This window comes from Cryptotermes secundus, unplaced genomic scaffold (genome assembly GCF_002891405.2).
Source record: "Cryptotermes secundus unplaced genomic scaffold, Csec_1.0 scaffold4, whole genome shotgun sequence".
NCBI lineage: Eukaryota > Metazoa > Arthropoda > Insecta > Blattodea > Kalotermitidae > Cryptotermes > Cryptotermes secundus.
This window is the reverse complement of record NW_019742439.1, coordinates 1,283,248-1,301,482: the sequence shown is the minus strand read 5'-3', so window position 1 is coordinate 1,301,482 and position 18,235 is coordinate 1,283,248. Positions and strand designations below refer to the sequence as shown.

Sequence of the window (18,235 nt, the reverse complement as noted above, 5' to 3'; positions counted from 1 at the left end):
TCTAGAAAATGTGGGAGCCTCGACGTCTCACAACACTTTGGGTCTCTATGGCTTGTTGCAGGGATAGCTTTACCATGTACTGCTAAACTCACTAATACTCAACACGAGAAATAACAACAGGAACAACTACACCGACAGCAGCAACAGAAACAATAACATCGAGGGTAACAACAGCCACAACAACTCCATTATCAACACAAGAAATATTATCGAGGACAACTGCAACAAGTACAAAAATAACACCAACAACACAGAGAACAACAATAACAACAGTAGCAACAGCAGGAACAACAATATTCTGATAAATTAAAAAGGCGGGCCTGTACAGAAACCAAATAGAGATGTTCCTTTATTTGAGGGCATTAACTTCACCATGGCCCCGCCATTTATGGTTACGTCTTTGCACTCTGTGCAAAACTCTGTGTTGCACCTCGGTGTGGCTCCACTGGGTTCCCGTGAAGCAAGACGCACATCTGATGGCTGACATTATACCGACTTCTATGCTATTCACGAATTCATTTCTGTTACGTTGATGAATAACTCCACGAAACAGAGTCATTTCTGAGACGCCAACAGTTGCTCAGCTTGTCAAGAAATTCAAATTTTACAGATCTCGAAACTTAATTTCCGTGCACACACGAAACAGCTACTGCTTTCTGTTCTGAAAGATCCATTATAATTATTCATCCATCTTCCCCTAGGTCTCGAAAATTGTCTTTTGCCTTCAGCTGAATAATTATTTATACACAAAGTTAAGACAGAATAAGCGGACAGGTGGACGGGAGGGGCGCGGGAAGTACACAAGGACGAACGCAAAGACAGAGATGGACAAACATGCAGAAATAGAGAAGAGTAAAGCCGGTAGGTAGGTGTGTGTAGGTGCGCAGATACGTTGTTGGATGATTGGATAAAATCATGCACCATATGATGACCTAGGGTATGTTGCTCGCCGGTAAACAATTACAAGCACAGCCGGACTTGGCATGCTTACGTTACACACTAACAGCACAACTTGGCTGTAGTATGGGTTGCCGCCCCAGAAGGCGATAACGTAATTACCTCGAGTACTGAAGTCTAGACCACTAGAAGACCACTCTGGCATTAGCAGGGAGGGAGCCTTCGAATTCACAACCGACAACTGTTATTAGAGAGCTCTGAGGTGTCTTTTTGTTTCCTTTGTTCAGTTCTATAGTAATTATCGTGTGATATCACTCCTATCAATTTCATACCAAATTTATACAACATTCTACTATCAAGCTTAAGTCCATATATAGACGAAATAATTGGGGATCATTAGTGTGGGTTTCTACGTAACAGATCAACTACAGAGCAGAGCTTTTGCATTCGTCAGATATTGGAGAAAAATGGGAGTACAATGAGATAGTACATCAACTACTTGTAAATTTCAAGAAAGCCAATGATTCAGTTAGGAGAGAAGTACTGTACAATATTCTGATAGAGTTTGGGATACCCATGAAACTTGTTAGGCTGATTAAAATCATTTTAACGAAACGTATAATAAAGTCCGCATAGGTAAACATTTGTCTGATAAATTTCCTATCCAGAATGGTCTAAAACGAGGAGATGCTTTATCGCCACTCCTTTTCAACTTTGCCTTAGAATATGCCATTAGGAAGGTTTAGGCAAACCAGGTGGGACTGAAATTAAAGGGGACATATCAGCTGTTGACCTAAGCCGACGATGTGAATCTACTGGGTGATAACACAGATACCATAAAGAGAAACACACAAACTTTAATTGACGCAAGTAAGAAAGTTGGTCTAGAAGTAAACACAGAGAAAACTAAGTATATGTTGCGATCTCGTCACCAAAATGCAGGGCAAAATCATGACATAAAGATAGGAAACAGATGTTTTGAAAATGTGGCACAGTTAAGATATTTGGGAACAACGATAACAGATTAAAACCTGATTCAGGAGGAAATTAAGAGGAGATTAAATTCTGGTAATGCTTGCTACCATTTAACCCAGAACCTTTTGTCTTCTCGTCTGCTGTCTAGAAACATAAAAATTAGAATACACAAGACCATAATTTTGGCTGTGGTTCTGTATGGGTGTGAAACTTTGCCTCTGACACTAAGGGAGGAACATAGACTGAGGGTGTTTGAGAACAGGTGTTGAGGAGAATATTTGGGCCGAAGAGGGATGAGGCGATGGAAGGTTCGAGAAAGCTACATAATGAGATCTTCATAACTTGTACTTTTTGCCAAGTATGATTAGAATGATGAAGTCAAGGACGATAAGATGGATAGGTTATATAACACGAATGGTGGAGGAAAGAAATGCATATAGGATACTGGTGGGAAAGCCAGGAGGAAAGAGACCACTAGGAAAACCAAGTCGTAGGTGGGTGGATAATACTAAACTCTATCTTAGAGAGACAGGATGGGATGGTATGGATTGGATTGATCTGGCTCAGGATAAGGCCTAGTGGAGTGCTCTTGTGAACACGGTAATAAACTACTGGGAAGTCCTTGAGTAGCTGCACGATTGGCCGCTTCTCAAGAAGGGCTCAGCTGCATGAGTGAGCGAGTGAGTGCCTAATACAGAGTAACTACATGTAGTGTATATTCACGTTTTAGTCATGTTCCCTTTTCTAATTAACCGATAAGTAACCAGTTAATGGCTATAACCATGCCGAAAAACATCAATGCTCAGACCTTGAATAAGTTTACATTCCTCCTCGGTAAATTGTCAACATCAAATTTCCTTATTATAAGCGAAAGTTGAGGCATAATCTCATTCGTTTCAACTGTGTTCCTTTCTTTGCGTCATGTCGCAGACATCGTGTCTTGACTGTTACATGTCTTGGGGCATGTCTGTGTGCGGCCTACCTAAGAGTGGTACCGCTGCGCCCACTCGTGTCTCAGACAGAGAATATGGGCTTCATGTTTGCTCGACTAGGTGATTGCAGAACGTCACAAACATTCCGAAAATCGGCGCCTGAGGTCGGTGGGGGATGTATGCCCGCAACTCAGGCAGCGAGCTGTGAACTGTCATCCATCTGTCAACGTCTGCTGCAGGAGTCACGTGAGAGGCAAATACAAAGAGGGACGAGTGGACGCTATATTCGGGTCGTGAAATGGCGACCTATTACGAGTACAATAGAGTGTTGAGGTCAGAGTCTGTTGTCACTTTCACTAACGACTTCACAACCGTTACTATACGTATAATTTGCTTCTAAAAAAGCCTCAAATATTGTCCATATATAGTGTTTCTATATATACCAAATGATCCTTTCAATACACAGCGTTTATTTCTCCAAACAGCTTTATCGTTTGGTCTTTCTAATTCAAGAGAGCGTGGGACATCCGTACTGCAGGAACTGCATTTTTTATATATTATTTAGACAAAATTCAGGTTTCAGCATTAGATTAGAAAATGTCAGGGCCCCTGTGTGCACTGGTTCAGAAGAAGTGTGGGCAATAGAAGCAGCGGGGAAGTGATTGCAGCCACACTGTTGGGGAAAAAGAAGATGACTCACTGTAACCAAGGCCCTGTTATAAGTGATACACTGGTTACAATTCATATCTTAGCGAATTCGACTAAATCCACAGCGCACTGTTGACAACGGGCAGGGAAAACCTAACAGAGCGTGGCCCCAACAACTGGACGAAGCTTAAGAGTCCTGTTCTACAAAGAACGGAACCACAATATGGCAGCTACGCGTCTTCCTTTAAGGGGGGGCAGTATAAAGGGCACGAACCAAATTCGTTCTAAATTTTGACAAAAAGTGTTTAAAACATATCAATAAATATACTTATTATGATAATTTATAAATATTGTCACGTGTTGGGTATGTCACGCGACAAATAAATTCACGTGGGTCTCGCATTCAGCAATCTTTTTTGGACACTCACACTTACACACCTCGCAATCATTAGCACTTACAATCATTAGTATTACAATGACTGCTTACAATATCTCGGCCAGTACATCTGTATCCCTCGGCATCTATCGCGAGACTGACTTCTGTATCCTTCGGCATCTATCCAAAGACTCTTCTGGATTTCAAACACATTACAATATTTTAATAAATTCATGCACATGGCTGATATTGTTGAAGGATAATATTTTATATTCATGACATTGTAATACTAGTGTATGTACGTATTGATAGTGAGCAGAGACATTGTAAGAGTGGTTTCCGCATGTGTTGATATGTCCTTCTGAAGATGGTCCCTAAGACCGAAATATGTAACGGATTAATTATTGAAGAGGGAAAAGAAATTCATCAGTTACACTGGACGGCGGTGGTGATCTTTTATACTATTGCTAGTGTGACGGGCCAAGATGAATCAGGTCCATTCGCAATATTTTAACCTTTACATTTTCAGTTTGCAGACGAGAAGTTGAAAGATTCTAAACTGAATTACAGAAAATATTCCATTAATTAAATTTGCTCTTAATATATTCATAAATGCAGTTTCGATTGTGATGTTCTATAAATCTATATGTACCACTTGTTTCAACATACCAATCTCTGCGCTCTGCCCACACAGTGCGCTTGTGTGTTCCGTATGGTTTTCACAATAGACAATGATTATTTCCTGTNTCTTTACCAGAAGGACAAACGGGCACTGCCTGGGAACCTTCAAAATCGGAGATATAGTTTCTCCCCCCCCCCCCAATGTAGTGTCCCTCACTACGACCACCACTTCTTCTCTCTCTCTCTCTTTCACACACACACAACCGTTAGAGTGAGTAAGCTACCGTTGTAGCATAAGATAAGCAATGAAGGCATGATATGCTTTGCAAAGCCTTGGCTGACAGAAGACTTGCAAAAGGAAGAATTTTCAACAACACGCTGTATGTACGATACTTACACTTGAGAAAGGCCAAGCATATTCATAAGAGACAAACCCATCTTCCCGTCAGATAAGGTGTTACATAAGAACTATGACCGCAATGGTTCAGTATCTCTGGTCGTGATACTCAAGGGGCTTTGCGCCAAGAAGATTTGATTGGCTGTAAACCGCCAGTCATAAAGTCACTTTGACTCTGAGGTCGTCAGGTAGTAAAATATGGCCATGAGTCTCTTGTGACTCAGAACCAAAGACCACTGCGCTGGCGAGGACCAGCAGAAATTTATCAGTCAATCAATCGGTCGGTCAGTCAGTTAGTCAGTCTTTAAAGAATGACATAACCGTAGAGACGACTTCAGAAGTAAATGGACAGACCATACAGGGGATAGTGTCCTCAAAGATTATGAACTTAACCGTAAAAGAGACACTGAAAACTAAACAGAGCCAGCAGAATCAGAGGTTGATGCACGAAAGAAAGATATCCCTTACTGCTATTTATAATGGGGTATTAACGTACAGAGAACCAAGATCGTAGGGGAAACAGCCCTTAATTGATACTCGGTGTTATGATATTTCATGGGTTTATACTTACACAGTACACAGCTACATGAATTCACTACGTTGACATTTAGTTTATGCCGTTACCTGGAAAGAGAAACGCGCAATTAGTGAACGAAATGGAAGTGGCATTTATCATTTATCGGTACGTGTGGGATCACAGCTGAGTGGGTGAGAGACCGGTACATCCGTTTGATCTGCCGTGCTTTAGTGATGTGTTTATTCCAAACAAGTAATTACTTACGTGTAACACAAAACTGAAATTTGATATTCAATTATCCATGCTTATTAGAGCAAGTAATTTAATTGGTAAATAGATTGATTAATTAATACACACACGGCTATTTTCAATCATCGATAATTTATTCAAAGAATCAGATTTATATCAATTTCAGAACACAAAGTTTACCTAATAATTACGATTGTAAAAGTTGATATGCCGTTCACGGTAGCCGAGCGGTCTAAGGCATGCACTGTCTTCGCTCGCTCGGAAGCTGGGATCGTGGGTTCGGATCTGTTTCCTGTGAGGTACGAACTGAATTCTTATATTCGAATCCCACTCAGGGCATGGATGTTTAGTTCGTATGTGTGCGTTTCTCTGTGTTTGTGTACAGGTAGAGGCCTTGCGATGAGCTGATCACCCGCCAAAGGAGTCCTACCGAATGTGTAAGATCTAGAAAAACCGAAGTGAACGGAGAAGTTCATGGAGGTAGGCCTAGGCCCACTGGGGCTGGAGTGCCAAGGGGGGGGGGNAGCGCAGGGAGGTGGGAGGGGGTGGTGTTGATATGCAGATGTATTGTGTATTTTTTTGTGTGTGGGGGGGGGTATGCTCTCAGAAACCCCGGAATTTAATTTTTATTTATATAATAGTATTGTATTAGTATTGGTATTAATTTATCCTGTTTATTAGTTGTGTTATAGCAGCTATTTAAGTAGTGAGAAGGCAAGCACTTTAACTTCCCGTCCCACAGCTAAAAACATTGGATTATAATGTATAAAAATGATGTCATTTTATCAGTAGTTCTACGTGGGTTTGAAACTTGGTCTCTCTCCTTAAATGTAGATCACAGATGAGAGATGTATTAGAGATAAGTGCTGAGAGAAAAGATTTAAACATCAGAAAACTCTGTGGCCTGTAGTCCGCAAGCTAACTATACCGATCGAGCCACCTCGCTTGTCGGCGAAGTTAGTGCCAACTTTTTGCGGATAGAGGGTGTCACATGGTCAGCGCAATGGTTCCCCAAGGACGTTAATTTCGATTTTCTAGACCGTACCCGCTATTTCCTTGAAATAGCTCCTCAATTATCCTCACGAGGCTGATTTCTGTCGTGGCGTTTCGCTTCCCATTGTATGTAGTAATTTTCTGATCATGACGTAACAACCCATGCCACTATCCGATGATAACAAACCCTAAAAGATGATTTACAGGCAGTGGAGCCGCAGAACTGCCATGATTGGTGCATTGCCTTTAGGCTTTCTTCCTGCGTCCGTGCCTATGGCAATAAGGCCGATTGTTCTGCTGAGGCTTAATATATCTTCCGAGATGACATGACTACACCGAGGAATATATAGAGTATTTTACGAGGAACATTCACTGAATGTTTATTCATCCTCACGGCCAAGTATATCATAACATCTGCTGACACTATACAGGTTTCGCTAATGTGTGTAGAAAGTAAGATTTGAGGCTTTCACGGCGGTGACTATGAAGAAAGCAGTCTTCTGGGATTTGGCACCGTGTATATGTGGTGTTAACCGACGTTTCGGAGGAACGTATCGCCTCCATCTTCAGGGTAGAATAAAAAATATAAGAAATCTGCAAAACGAAGAGACCGTGAGAACCGGTACCCTGAAGATGGAGGCGATACGTTCCTCCGAAACGTCGGTTAACACCACATATACACGGTGCCAAATCCCAGAAGACTGCTTTCTTCGTATGTAGAAAGGTTTGTAATCTTTCGTTTTTTATTTTTGTTCAATTTCTAGAAACTGGTTCACAAAGTTGGAAGGACAATAGATTTTCAGGTTATGCATGAGAGAGAAGTTTAGAAAAAGTATTATGAGATGTAAGACTATTTAACATTATTTATGCAGAATAATACTCGTAATTACCACAATGAATGTAAGCATTCAAGTAATACGTTGAACGTTATAAGACACATGCCTACAGAAAGTCACCGTTAAAAGCAGACGTCCCGATTTTAAATGATGTTCACACGGTTCCAGAAGCGATACTTGGGTAAAATAATTCGTTTCTTGTGAGATTTGCTGTTTTCAAGGTGGAGACTACAAAGATTATAAAGAATCCGATCTTCTGAGGTGTGAAGGAATGTAGTTCAGTGAAGTCCTCTGAAACGTCAATAGACTACTCCCAAACTGCACGGTATTATTACCCCAGAAAATCTTACCCTTCATAGCCATCGCTTTGAGAACCTCAAATCCAACATTTCTGGGTTTTGACGTCATATAGGTTGCTAGAATCTTACCGATGTTTCGGGGGAACCCACAGCAAGGTAGAAGGAGTCTTTTACTCCGAAGATACAAGAGACATTCTAAGCCGAATATGAAGATGTTAATCCAAAACCTCTCCTAACATCCACCAGCCCTACCCGGCGGCCCAGGTTCGATGCCGGGTCTGATCAAGTGGGATTTGTGGTGGACAGAGTGGCGATGGGGCGGGTTTTCTCCGAGTGCTTCAGTTTCCCCTGCCAATCTTCATTCCACCAAATTCTCCATCATCATAATCACCCGGGGCATGCTACAATAGGCAAATCAGTGACCGCCGTGATGAGTGGACCCAGTTGGACTCCACCCCCCCCTAAGCGAATTTAAAGAAATAAAAAAAAACATCCACCAGACTACACTGATTCACGTTATACAGGGCAGAAATTATCTAAATTGGTTTGTATTTGGTGTAATCTGCATTAATTCCAACAGCAGAAAAACTCACTAAGAATAGAGTCCGCTTATTTTCTGATCGGGTTGGCTATGATTTTTATTCGTCTTCCTATCCTTCACGTTCCTTCCTTCCGTCTCTTTTCGTATATCCAGATTAGGTTCCAATATGTTGCCAACCGTCACGACGAATGAGTGATGAAATGGTGAAAATTTGGAAGGAAAAATTCGTTGCCTAATCGACGTACTATCTCGGTATTTACCTTGCGGGACTGAAAAAAAGGAAAACCAAGAATAAGCCTCAGTCAGGACAACCGTTGTCCTGAATGGGATTCGAACCGAGATCCTCCCGATTATTTAATTTGAATATTACCTGTTTACGAATTTTTAACACACACAGTGGTTAACATTCAGAGAAAAATGTTATAGCACGCGGTACACACTGTAACCTCTGTGCCTTAAAGGGTTAATCAATTAATGGCATTTTGTTTTGTTTATTTTCAGTTGCCTAATGGAAAAATAACGACAAACCTGCTGTAGGCTCTCAGCGATTACGGGCGATATGAAAGCAACCAAAAGCTGAATAAACAAAGAAAGGAAATGTACACTCCACTGGAACGAAACACAGAAAAGATATGGGTCACATTTGCGTGCATCTATATGCTGCAGTGCCACAGCATGAGTTTACACTTGATCTGGCCAGCTGGCCAGCCCAGACTGTGGCACTTCAACATCGCACTGAAGTACGTTTTGGGCTCAGGTAAATGTACAGTATAGTTCAAAACAGCTCTCTGGGTCACTTAGGGCAACCTTTCCTGACTGTCGGGCTGACAAGTACCCTGCCTGTCTCACGTTAAGTTCACTTTACTTTGCTGTCAGTGTCAGTATCTCAGGCTATACAGCGTAGTTTGAGGGTACGTTAAAAATGTAAAATTATCTCTGTGACTAATTAATTAAGCGCCGGTTACGATAGCCGAGCGGTGTAAGGTAGGCCGCACACCGGCATACGTCAAGACGTGTAACAGTCAAGGCACGATGTCCGCGACATGACGCAAAGAAAGGAGCACAGTTGAAACGAATGAGATTATGAAACCCGCCGCACACCGGTCTGAGTTGTGATGCTGACGAATCATGAATGAAGCAAAACTGCGTCTTTTGTCTCATGTCTTGATCCTTGTCTTGACGAAGTTGGTGTGCGGCCGCCCTAAGACATGCACTGTCTTCGCTTGCTCGAAAACCAGGATCAAGGGTTCAAATTCGACTCAGGGCATGGATTTTCAGTGTTTGTGTGTGTGTGTGTATGTGCGTACTTTTTGTGTTTGTGTACAAGTAAAGGCCTTGCGATGAGCTGATCATCCCCGCCCCCAAGGAATCCCACCGAATGTCTAAGAGCTAGTAAACCGAAGTGAAACGGAGAGTTACATGGAGGTAGGCCAAGACCTAAATTGGGGCTGTAGCACCAAAAGTAAAAAAAAAAAAATAATTAAGCACTACGCCCTGAAGAGTTATGGGTTAGTGGACTCTTAGTTCCACCATTTTTAACCTTCACAATAGATGGAGATGAATGGTCAGCTTCAAGCTCTAGTCGCTTTGCCCTCGGTACCATTGGATAAGAGGCTTGATGGGCCCCAGAGCTATTCTGGACGCTGGGGAGGATAGAAAAATCTCTTGCCTCTGCAAACAATCGAAACCCTGTTTTAGTTCGATCGGCCCATAGAGGAGTCGCTATAACGGGACAGCTTATTCCAGTTCAGAACACCCGGCAGAGAGGCGATATCAGGATCTTCTCCTTCCTCCAGCGTCGGGAGTTTCTATAGGTGAAAACGAATCAGGACACCAATTAGATCCAGTGTATTGAGCCTTTTGTAAAGTTCATAAGACCTATATATTTTATCTTATTCTTCTTCCTCTGACGGATTATACCTTTTGGCCTCTTCCCATTTCAAAATTAATATGAAATCCTACAGAGAAATGGTAGTATTCTTTGGACGGGGGATCAACCGTTTGAAGGTCGTACTTTACAGAAGAACACAAACACCAAAAAAGAAATCAGACAGACATGAATACTTCTCGTGGAATTCGAACCCACGATTCCAGTGTTTGAGCGGGCGAGGGCATTGGGGTCAGAAAACTTGTCTTTTTTTCTTTTGCCGAAAAATTTAACAAAGATAAGCTTTAGGGCGGAGGCAGTGGTAAGGAGAACACGGACACTGGAGCGCATCACGTTCTGTACGACATGTGTCACAAGCCGTGGCAACATCACAAAGTTAGAACGTTCTCAGATTTATTTGTTTGTTTACAGTGTGCGTCTACCTTACCATGCACACCTTAATTTTATTTAATTTATTTTCCTTCTTTATCTGACTTCGGTAGCGTAGATGTTTGAGGCACTATGCTACAAGCCGGAAGGTCGCGGGATCGAATCCCGATGAGGTGGATTTTTTTCTATTGACTTAATCCTTCCAGCCTCATTATGGCCCTGGGGTCGACTCAGCCTGTAACAAAAATGAGTACCAGGAATCTTCCTTAGAGGTAAAGGGCGGCCGGAGCGTAAGGCTGACAACCTTACCACCATCTTTGAGTCGACTCTCTAGATAATGTGGGAACTTCAACGTCTGACAACCCTATGGGCCTCCACGGCCTGTTACAGGGATATCTTTACTTACTTTTTACTTTACCTGAGTTTCTATCTCTTTCGTTTTTCCTTCTTCAGTTTGCCGCCTTCCATTCATCTTAATTCCCTCTACTCACTTCGTGCTTCACTTCTGTCCTCTATCTCTTCCACTTACAGGCAAGAATTTCTGCACGCGTAAGGCTTTCTTACCGACAGCACAGCAATTCTATGCTTCCACTTTCTTCACGTCACTTCATTTATTTGTCGTTCCAGTTCATTTCTTTTCTTAACTTTGTCTCTCTGCTTGATTCTAAGGGGCTCTGACACTTGCGAATAACAACCGGGTTTACTGGGATTTTGGACTTTGTCCGTCGTCCGGTATTCTAAAGATGGGTGACACCTACACTCCTGGGGCCTTTATAAAGAGATAAACTCAGTTGCTGCCTCTCTAGCTGTATTTCCGTACTTTCCTGTCTTTGTTCTTACTTCCTTTTTACGTTCTCTCTCTTCTTCCTCCCCTACTCTCAACTTACTTGTCCTTCTAATTTGTATTACCGATATATATTTCCCTCTCTCTTTCCCCGTTTTTCTCTGCTACATTCCCTATAATCTACTACTTTTAGCCTTCTTCCTTATTATAAAAAAATAAATGTAGGCTCATGGAATAACCTTCAGTCCTTCCGTTTCTCTGTGTATCCCTCCCTTATGAGATCACCTTGCTCTCTCTTTGTCTGGCCCCTTCATTTTTTGATCTCTATGCAGTCCGTGTCGTATAAAAGTAAGCGAGCAGTTCTTCCTAAGTAGGTAAAGGTAAAGCTGTCCCTGTGTTCCACGAATTAAACTCTACATGAAGACATAAGGGGAGTGGATGTATATATCCACATTTTCTTGACCTCTGCACTAGTTGGAGGAGAGTGGTCAGCTTCACGTCCCAGCCGCTATACCCCCGGGGAAAGAACCTCCGGTACCCATTGGATAGGAGGTTGGGTGAACCCCAGAGCCAGTCTGGAAGATTTGAAGGCTGGAAAATTCTTCACCCTACCGGGATTCAAACACCGACCCCTCAGCCATCAAGCTCGCAGCAAGTCGCTATACCGACTGCGCTATTCCGGCTCCTAGTTCTTCCCAGAATTTTCTGTATATATTACGAGTTTACCTTAATGTCTGTGTCGCCAAATATTTTATTTTTCTTTACGGTCTGGGTTGCATTAAAGGAAAGTAGGCGATTAATTCCGGCCAGAACTCCTTTCTTTTACGTTCCCACTTACTGGTCAAGATGTCCGTACGTATGAGGCCAAGTAACAGAACTGAAATCTGCCACTGCAGGGTGCGGAGTGTTGGCTGAAGTGTCCTAGATCCTAGCAACAGGTTGTAATTACATTTACCGTCGTGCTGATGTCTGACCCGCTTCTGGCAAAGCAAACCTATCCGGCGACAAGCGGCTTCCGTCTGGTTCGAGACCTACCAGAATGTACGCCTGCCTGCTGATACGGCTTACACATGGACGTTTCTCGCTTCAAAGCCGAACCGCCATTAGAAGGATGAAAAACGTCGCGACCCATCAGGTGTATACAGTGAGATGTATCCATGGATGTCCAGGCCGTTCTGATTCCAGAATCAATACACTCCATGGCTTTAGTCCGCAAGCGAATTATACCGACCGAGCGACCGCTGCTTGTCGACGAAGTTAGTGTCAACTTCTTTGCGGATAGAGGTGTCGCTTGGTCAGCGCAACGAATCCCCATGGCCGTTAATTTCGGTTTTATACACCGGAGCCGCTACTTTTCCATCCAAATAGCTCCCCAATTATCTTCACGAAGCTGAGTGGACCCCGTTCAAGACTTATTACTTCTCAGAAAATCTGGTACCGCCGGGAATCGACCCCGGACCTCTGGATCTGTAGCCAGAAACTCTGACCACTAGATCACAGAGGCGGTCGGAGGTACTGAAAGAAATTATCATAAAACTCAGGGTCGCATACAAAGACGAGAGCTACCAAACACTAATGCTAAGCAACCAATCATGGATGGGGTTCTGTATTCTCAACAATTCGTATGCATCCTAGCGCTGTGTGCGACCACCATTACCTCGATCTGAAGTGTGCTTATTAGAGAACAAATTATTCTACCACGAAGCTAATGGATAGTTGATGTTAAAAGGGTTACGCTGTCCACAAGTGCTGTGCAGTGTGGAAGATGGATCATCTATAGGCTAGGTCAATGACCTCACATGTAACTGCAGGGCATAGAATTTATTTATTTCTGCTTATTGCTTCCTCCTCGAAATTTTATGCAGTTGATTTCCATTCGAACACCAGTCTATGTAGGTCTATTTCCATGTCTGCATCTCTGTTCTGTGGACGTGTTACAGTTTCTTTTTCATTGGCGCTACAGCCCAAATTTGGGCCTAGGCCTACCTCCATGAAACTCTCCGTTTCACTCGGTTTTACTAGATCTTAGTCATTCGGTACGACTCCTTGTGCGGGTGATCAGCTTGTCGCAAGGCCTCTACTTGTACACAAACATAGAAAAAGGCACACAAACATCCATGCCCTGAGTGGGATTCGAACCCATGATCCCGGCTTCCGAGCGAGCGAAGACAGTACATGCCTTAGACCNAGTCAGTCAGTCAGTAAGTCTTGGTGTCGAGCCCCTTCTGGTGCTCATGACCAGATATTTATTACTGTTGAACGTTACGGTTTTGTTTTTGTGGGACGTTCTCTCTGACGAGAGGACGGGTCTGTCTTTTATATATGCTGCTGGCCCTTGCCAGCCCAGTCTTACTCGAGTCCTAGTCCCTTGGGACTCGCGACTCTATTTTACTGTCTCAGAATTGAGACTTCCCTTTTCGTCGCCTCCTACGACTCGCAGGGTCACGGTGGAGGTATTCGACCCCGCCTCCACACGGGAAGACAGTGACCGGCAGCGTATAAGAATAATATCTAAGAATTCAGTTCGTACCTCACAGGAAACAGATCCGAACCCACGATCCCGGTTTCCAAGCGAGCGAAGACAGTACATGCCTTAGACCGCTCGGCTACCGTGACCGGCGTGCTACACAGTTGCCGGACGAAATTCTAGCTATGCTCTGTTCATAACGTCTATGGAGTGCATATCAATGGCTCACAAGCGATGGAAGTGCTCTTCCCGCCGTACACATGAGGCATCTTCACACAGCAAGAGTGAAACGTAGACTAAATGTGGAACAATCGACGCGTTGTGAATTGATCTTTTACTTGTCCTGCTACCAAACTCTCGTTTCTTCCTGTTGTTGCACGATTGGTGGCAAGAGTTATTTTTTCTATAATGGTCACATGAGATAAAATTTTGCCTCCACGGTCATGTTTTACGCAGAAACTGCCTTCTAAAAGAAGTTATTGAAGGAAAGATTGAGGGAAGGATAGAAGTGACAAGAAGACGAGGAAGAAGACGTAAGAAGATGCTGGATGACCTTGGGGACAGAAGAGGATACAGTCATTTGAAGGAGAAAGCTCTAGATCGCATTAAGTGGAGGAATGGTTTCGGAAGAGACTGTGGACCTGTCATCTTGACAGATTACTGATGATGATGAGATAAAGTGTGCATGTACAAAATAAGTGGAAGCATATAAATCCCATGTATACAGTATTATCATGATTTAGAGGTGTAACTACAGCCGATGACTGACTACTTTGTATACACCACTCTCAACTACACTTTACAGACCACTGATATACACAGAAAAGTGTCCTCAGTCTATTAGTCTCCATCAGTCGTTTCCTGGCAACGGCTTCTAATCTTCAGCTCCCCGCCTTCAGGTCCTCTTGTCAGAGAACTCTTATCAACTGACAAATCAACAGACTGATTCCCAGGCTGGCGGCCATTTCACACCAGCCCCCCCTCCCCCAGTCTTCTCTTCATAGTCTGACTTCCAGGTGACAACTTAACTGTCTCACTCACCAAGCAGCTACTTTACTTCGGCTAGTGCCCTCGTTATATACAGAATAGGGGAGGACCCAAAAGAGAACACCACCTCCAACAATTCTTCTATTGTTGTTATGGGGGCTGCCTAGCTATAAGACTTGATATAATTTCCGCGAGAACGTGTTTACCGATCGTTACTTAGAAACGGGTGTTAACTTATCGGCCTATTGCATAGCATCATCTGTACTCGTCTGTTTCGAGGTTTCTGCGCAGCAACGGATCTATACGCCACAAAATTTTACAAGGGCTCATTTAAAAGATTGTTTTTAATGACAAATTAAGGTTTAAAACGAAGCTGAAATGGAGCAGTTTTTAACAGTCATAGGAGAATACATAAAATTTATGGAGTTCCGCCAACTAAAATATACCTATAAATGCTGAAGTAAAATTTGGAACAAGCCTCCCCCCTCTCTCTCTCTCGCTAACCCCCCTCTCCCTCTCTAGTTTCTAAAAGAGAATGCTTCATTATTCGCCAGTGTGTCCACTGGGCCCTATCCCCAGTCAGACTAATAATCCAGGCCATATGCTCAAAACATATTTCTCTCAAACCAATTTTAATGCTTTCATACCATGCATATGGCTCCTAAATTGCCTCTTCCTTCCAGGTCTCCGGTTTGAATACTGGCTGAGCTGCCACAGACAACGAAGAAAGGAATAAAGTGCGGAATCATACAGAAGCACAAGTACGCGCGTACTTTCTATGGAAAGGAAGCTGGCTTCAGAATTTTGTTCATATTACGATAAAATACACATTTGACAGAAATTCCTATCTGTTTAATAAATAAATGTAAATAGTAAGAGGCTATGGAGGCCCATCAGGTTGTGAGACGTCAGGCTCCCACATTTTCTAGACTCTCGGCTCACAGATGGCGGTAAGTTTCTCAGCCTTACTCCCCGGCCGCTCTTTACCCTCAGGAAGATTCGTGGTACTCATTTCTGTTAGAGACTTAGTCGACCCCAGGGCTATAATTAGGCTGGAGGGATTTGGTAAATTAAAAAATCCAGTGTCTTCATAGTCAGTCGAACCCGCGACCTTCCGGCTTGTAGCATAGTGCCTAAACCTGCTACGCTACCGCGTGAAAGAAGTAAGCAGTTTAAAAAATTTATCTCTCATGTCTTCTATGAAACGTTTACTATAAGCTGGATTTTTTTGTTGAACCCAGCAAAATCACATGTCCTGTGATAGCATCTTTGGAACTGAGACTGTCGTTAAGTCATCATTAGGAAATTTCTATTGAATTCTCTGTTCAATCCATATTGGCGACCAGAATCTCAATACTGCAGATATCATTGAGCACATAATTCCCCTTTCTTCCACAAAGACCTCTTTTCAGGTATGACGCTCCTCCCCCCTAAAAGTATTTTAGACAGACAATACCAACACCAGGGCGCGCGACACTGCCGTCAGATGTGGGGAACTGGGTCCGCCATTGTTTTATCAACATCAGAATTCAAACGACAGAAAAATAAGGCAATCGGGAACAAGAAGAAGAACAATTTGGGAAGTATAAAGAAAAGAATCGTAAGTCAGGTCGAGTCTGAGATCAAGAAAATAAAAGTGCCGAAGAAATTTAATAAGAACAAAAGAGGAAGTAGAAGTTGTGCAGGAGAGGAAAGAGAAGCCCTAACCCTACGTCACTGTTTGTGATAAGAAAAGAGGAAATGGTAACGATGATGATTAGTATTTTCATATGCATGAGTGACAATAGACGTAGTTTGGATTTGTAATTGGATTTAATGAACACTTACAGAACGTAATTAGAAGTAACTGTAGCGCTACCGCTAATTCACACACTCTGCAGTTCACTACAGCACGCACTAAGTCTTCTCAATCTACTATCTTCAACAGTCGTTGCTTGGTAACGGCTCCCAACGGCGAACGTTCCCATACTCTCAGTTCCCGAACTGTCCGGTACCTCAGCTACCAGCTTCTCACAGCAACAGCTCACAATGCCTGAACTGCAGGAACTGACTGCTCATGAACCAAATCACTTCACCCCACTGCACTGCACTGCACTATCTCTCACTAATTGTCTTGCTTATAACATCTCGGCACGGACAGCACAGAAAACACCGTTCCTCTATTGCTGTTCATTGGTGTATGCTAGGAATCTGTTGCCTAGCAGGCGGCATTGTTTATAGAATCGTTACTTAGCAACGGGTCTACGTGTTACAATAAGTCTTTAGAAGCGGAGATCATAGTCTTACAGGTCAGGGTGCTGACGATGGTGTTGGAAGTAATTTTATTATAAGTTGTCTCTGTGCTTACCTAATTAAGCACCACTCGATGAAGACGTATGGGGGAGTGGAGGTATAGCTGCAGGGTTTCTTAACCTCGTCACCAGATGCAGGTGAGGGATCGGACTCAGGTCTCATTTGTCTCACCGCCGGTTTCCGTTGGATAGGGGCCTTGCGCGCCCCAGAGGGGACAGGAAAAGACACATATCTGTCCCTGCCTTTAACAGAACCCTTATTGTTCAGCACACTTATTAGTCACGATACTGACTGAACTATCCCAGCTCTCGGAGCAAACAAAAATTACCATCTCACGATAATGTTTTAGTTTAGAATCTAACACCAAATTTATGTTAAATCCCTTCAACACTTTTTGGAGACGAAATAGAAGAACAAATGTCTGTGGCATATCATCAAATATATACAGACAGCACGATGATTCCATAAGCCTACTTTTATTTATTCAGAATAAGGAAAGTACGCTAAAAATGGTACAGACACACTGCACATGCTTCCACGCATAGGGCTGACCTTGACTACGTCACCTTGGGAAAGAAATCGATTACTGGTAGGTAGACCAGGGCTGGTCGCTGATTATACGTACAAGGCAGGATATGTAAGTGTTACATGGAGTTACCGTTATTCTGAAACTACCGCATATGCAGTTCTGTGTAGAGCGATAGTTTCCATAAATCACTGAAATTTAATTAAAATCCTTTGAGACTTTTCAAGAAATTCATTTTGCTTTTAAGGTCCATCTGAAGGTTCCCTATTTTTGGGTCCGGAATGTTCACATTCGCAGGAGATTTATGAAGAATAAGCCCTTAAATACGGATTATGAACCAAATATGTCCAACCTTTAAGAAGCCAGCGAGGGGCACATCGACCCATCTACACACACATAACATTTCCTGGTATTCAGGCGAGATGAAAGCGTGTAAATTCCTCAAAATCTCACCATCACATTAATTTCTCAAATATAATATATACGTGACAGGAGAAAATAATTCATACTGCATGATGAAATTTCTGAAGTTCAAACACGTCTATATTGAAACAACAACAACAACAACAACAACAACAACAACAACAACAACAATAAAGAAAGTCGTCTTCTGGATTTTGGCGCCGTGTATTCTTCGTTTT

The 18,235-nt window shown here is 42.8% G+C and overlaps 1 protein-coding gene across 4 annotated transcripts in view; it reads right to left on the bottom strand.

The window, feature by feature from the left end:
* The window catches only part of LOC111873048 (protein phosphatase PP2A 55 kDa regulatory subunit), a 143,786-nt gene that overhangs the window by 36,814 nt on the left and 88,737 nt on the right, over positions 1-18,235 (bottom strand). The window contains exon 2 of one of the 4 annotated variants that reach the window (XM_023867414.2): positions 5,418-5,470. The exons of the other annotated variants lie outside the window; for them this stretch is intronic. The gene's annotated coding sequence lies outside the window, so the exon portion shown is untranslated. The remainder of the gene's footprint in view (positions 1-5,417; positions 5,471-18,235) is intronic. 4 annotated transcript variants of the gene reach the window in all.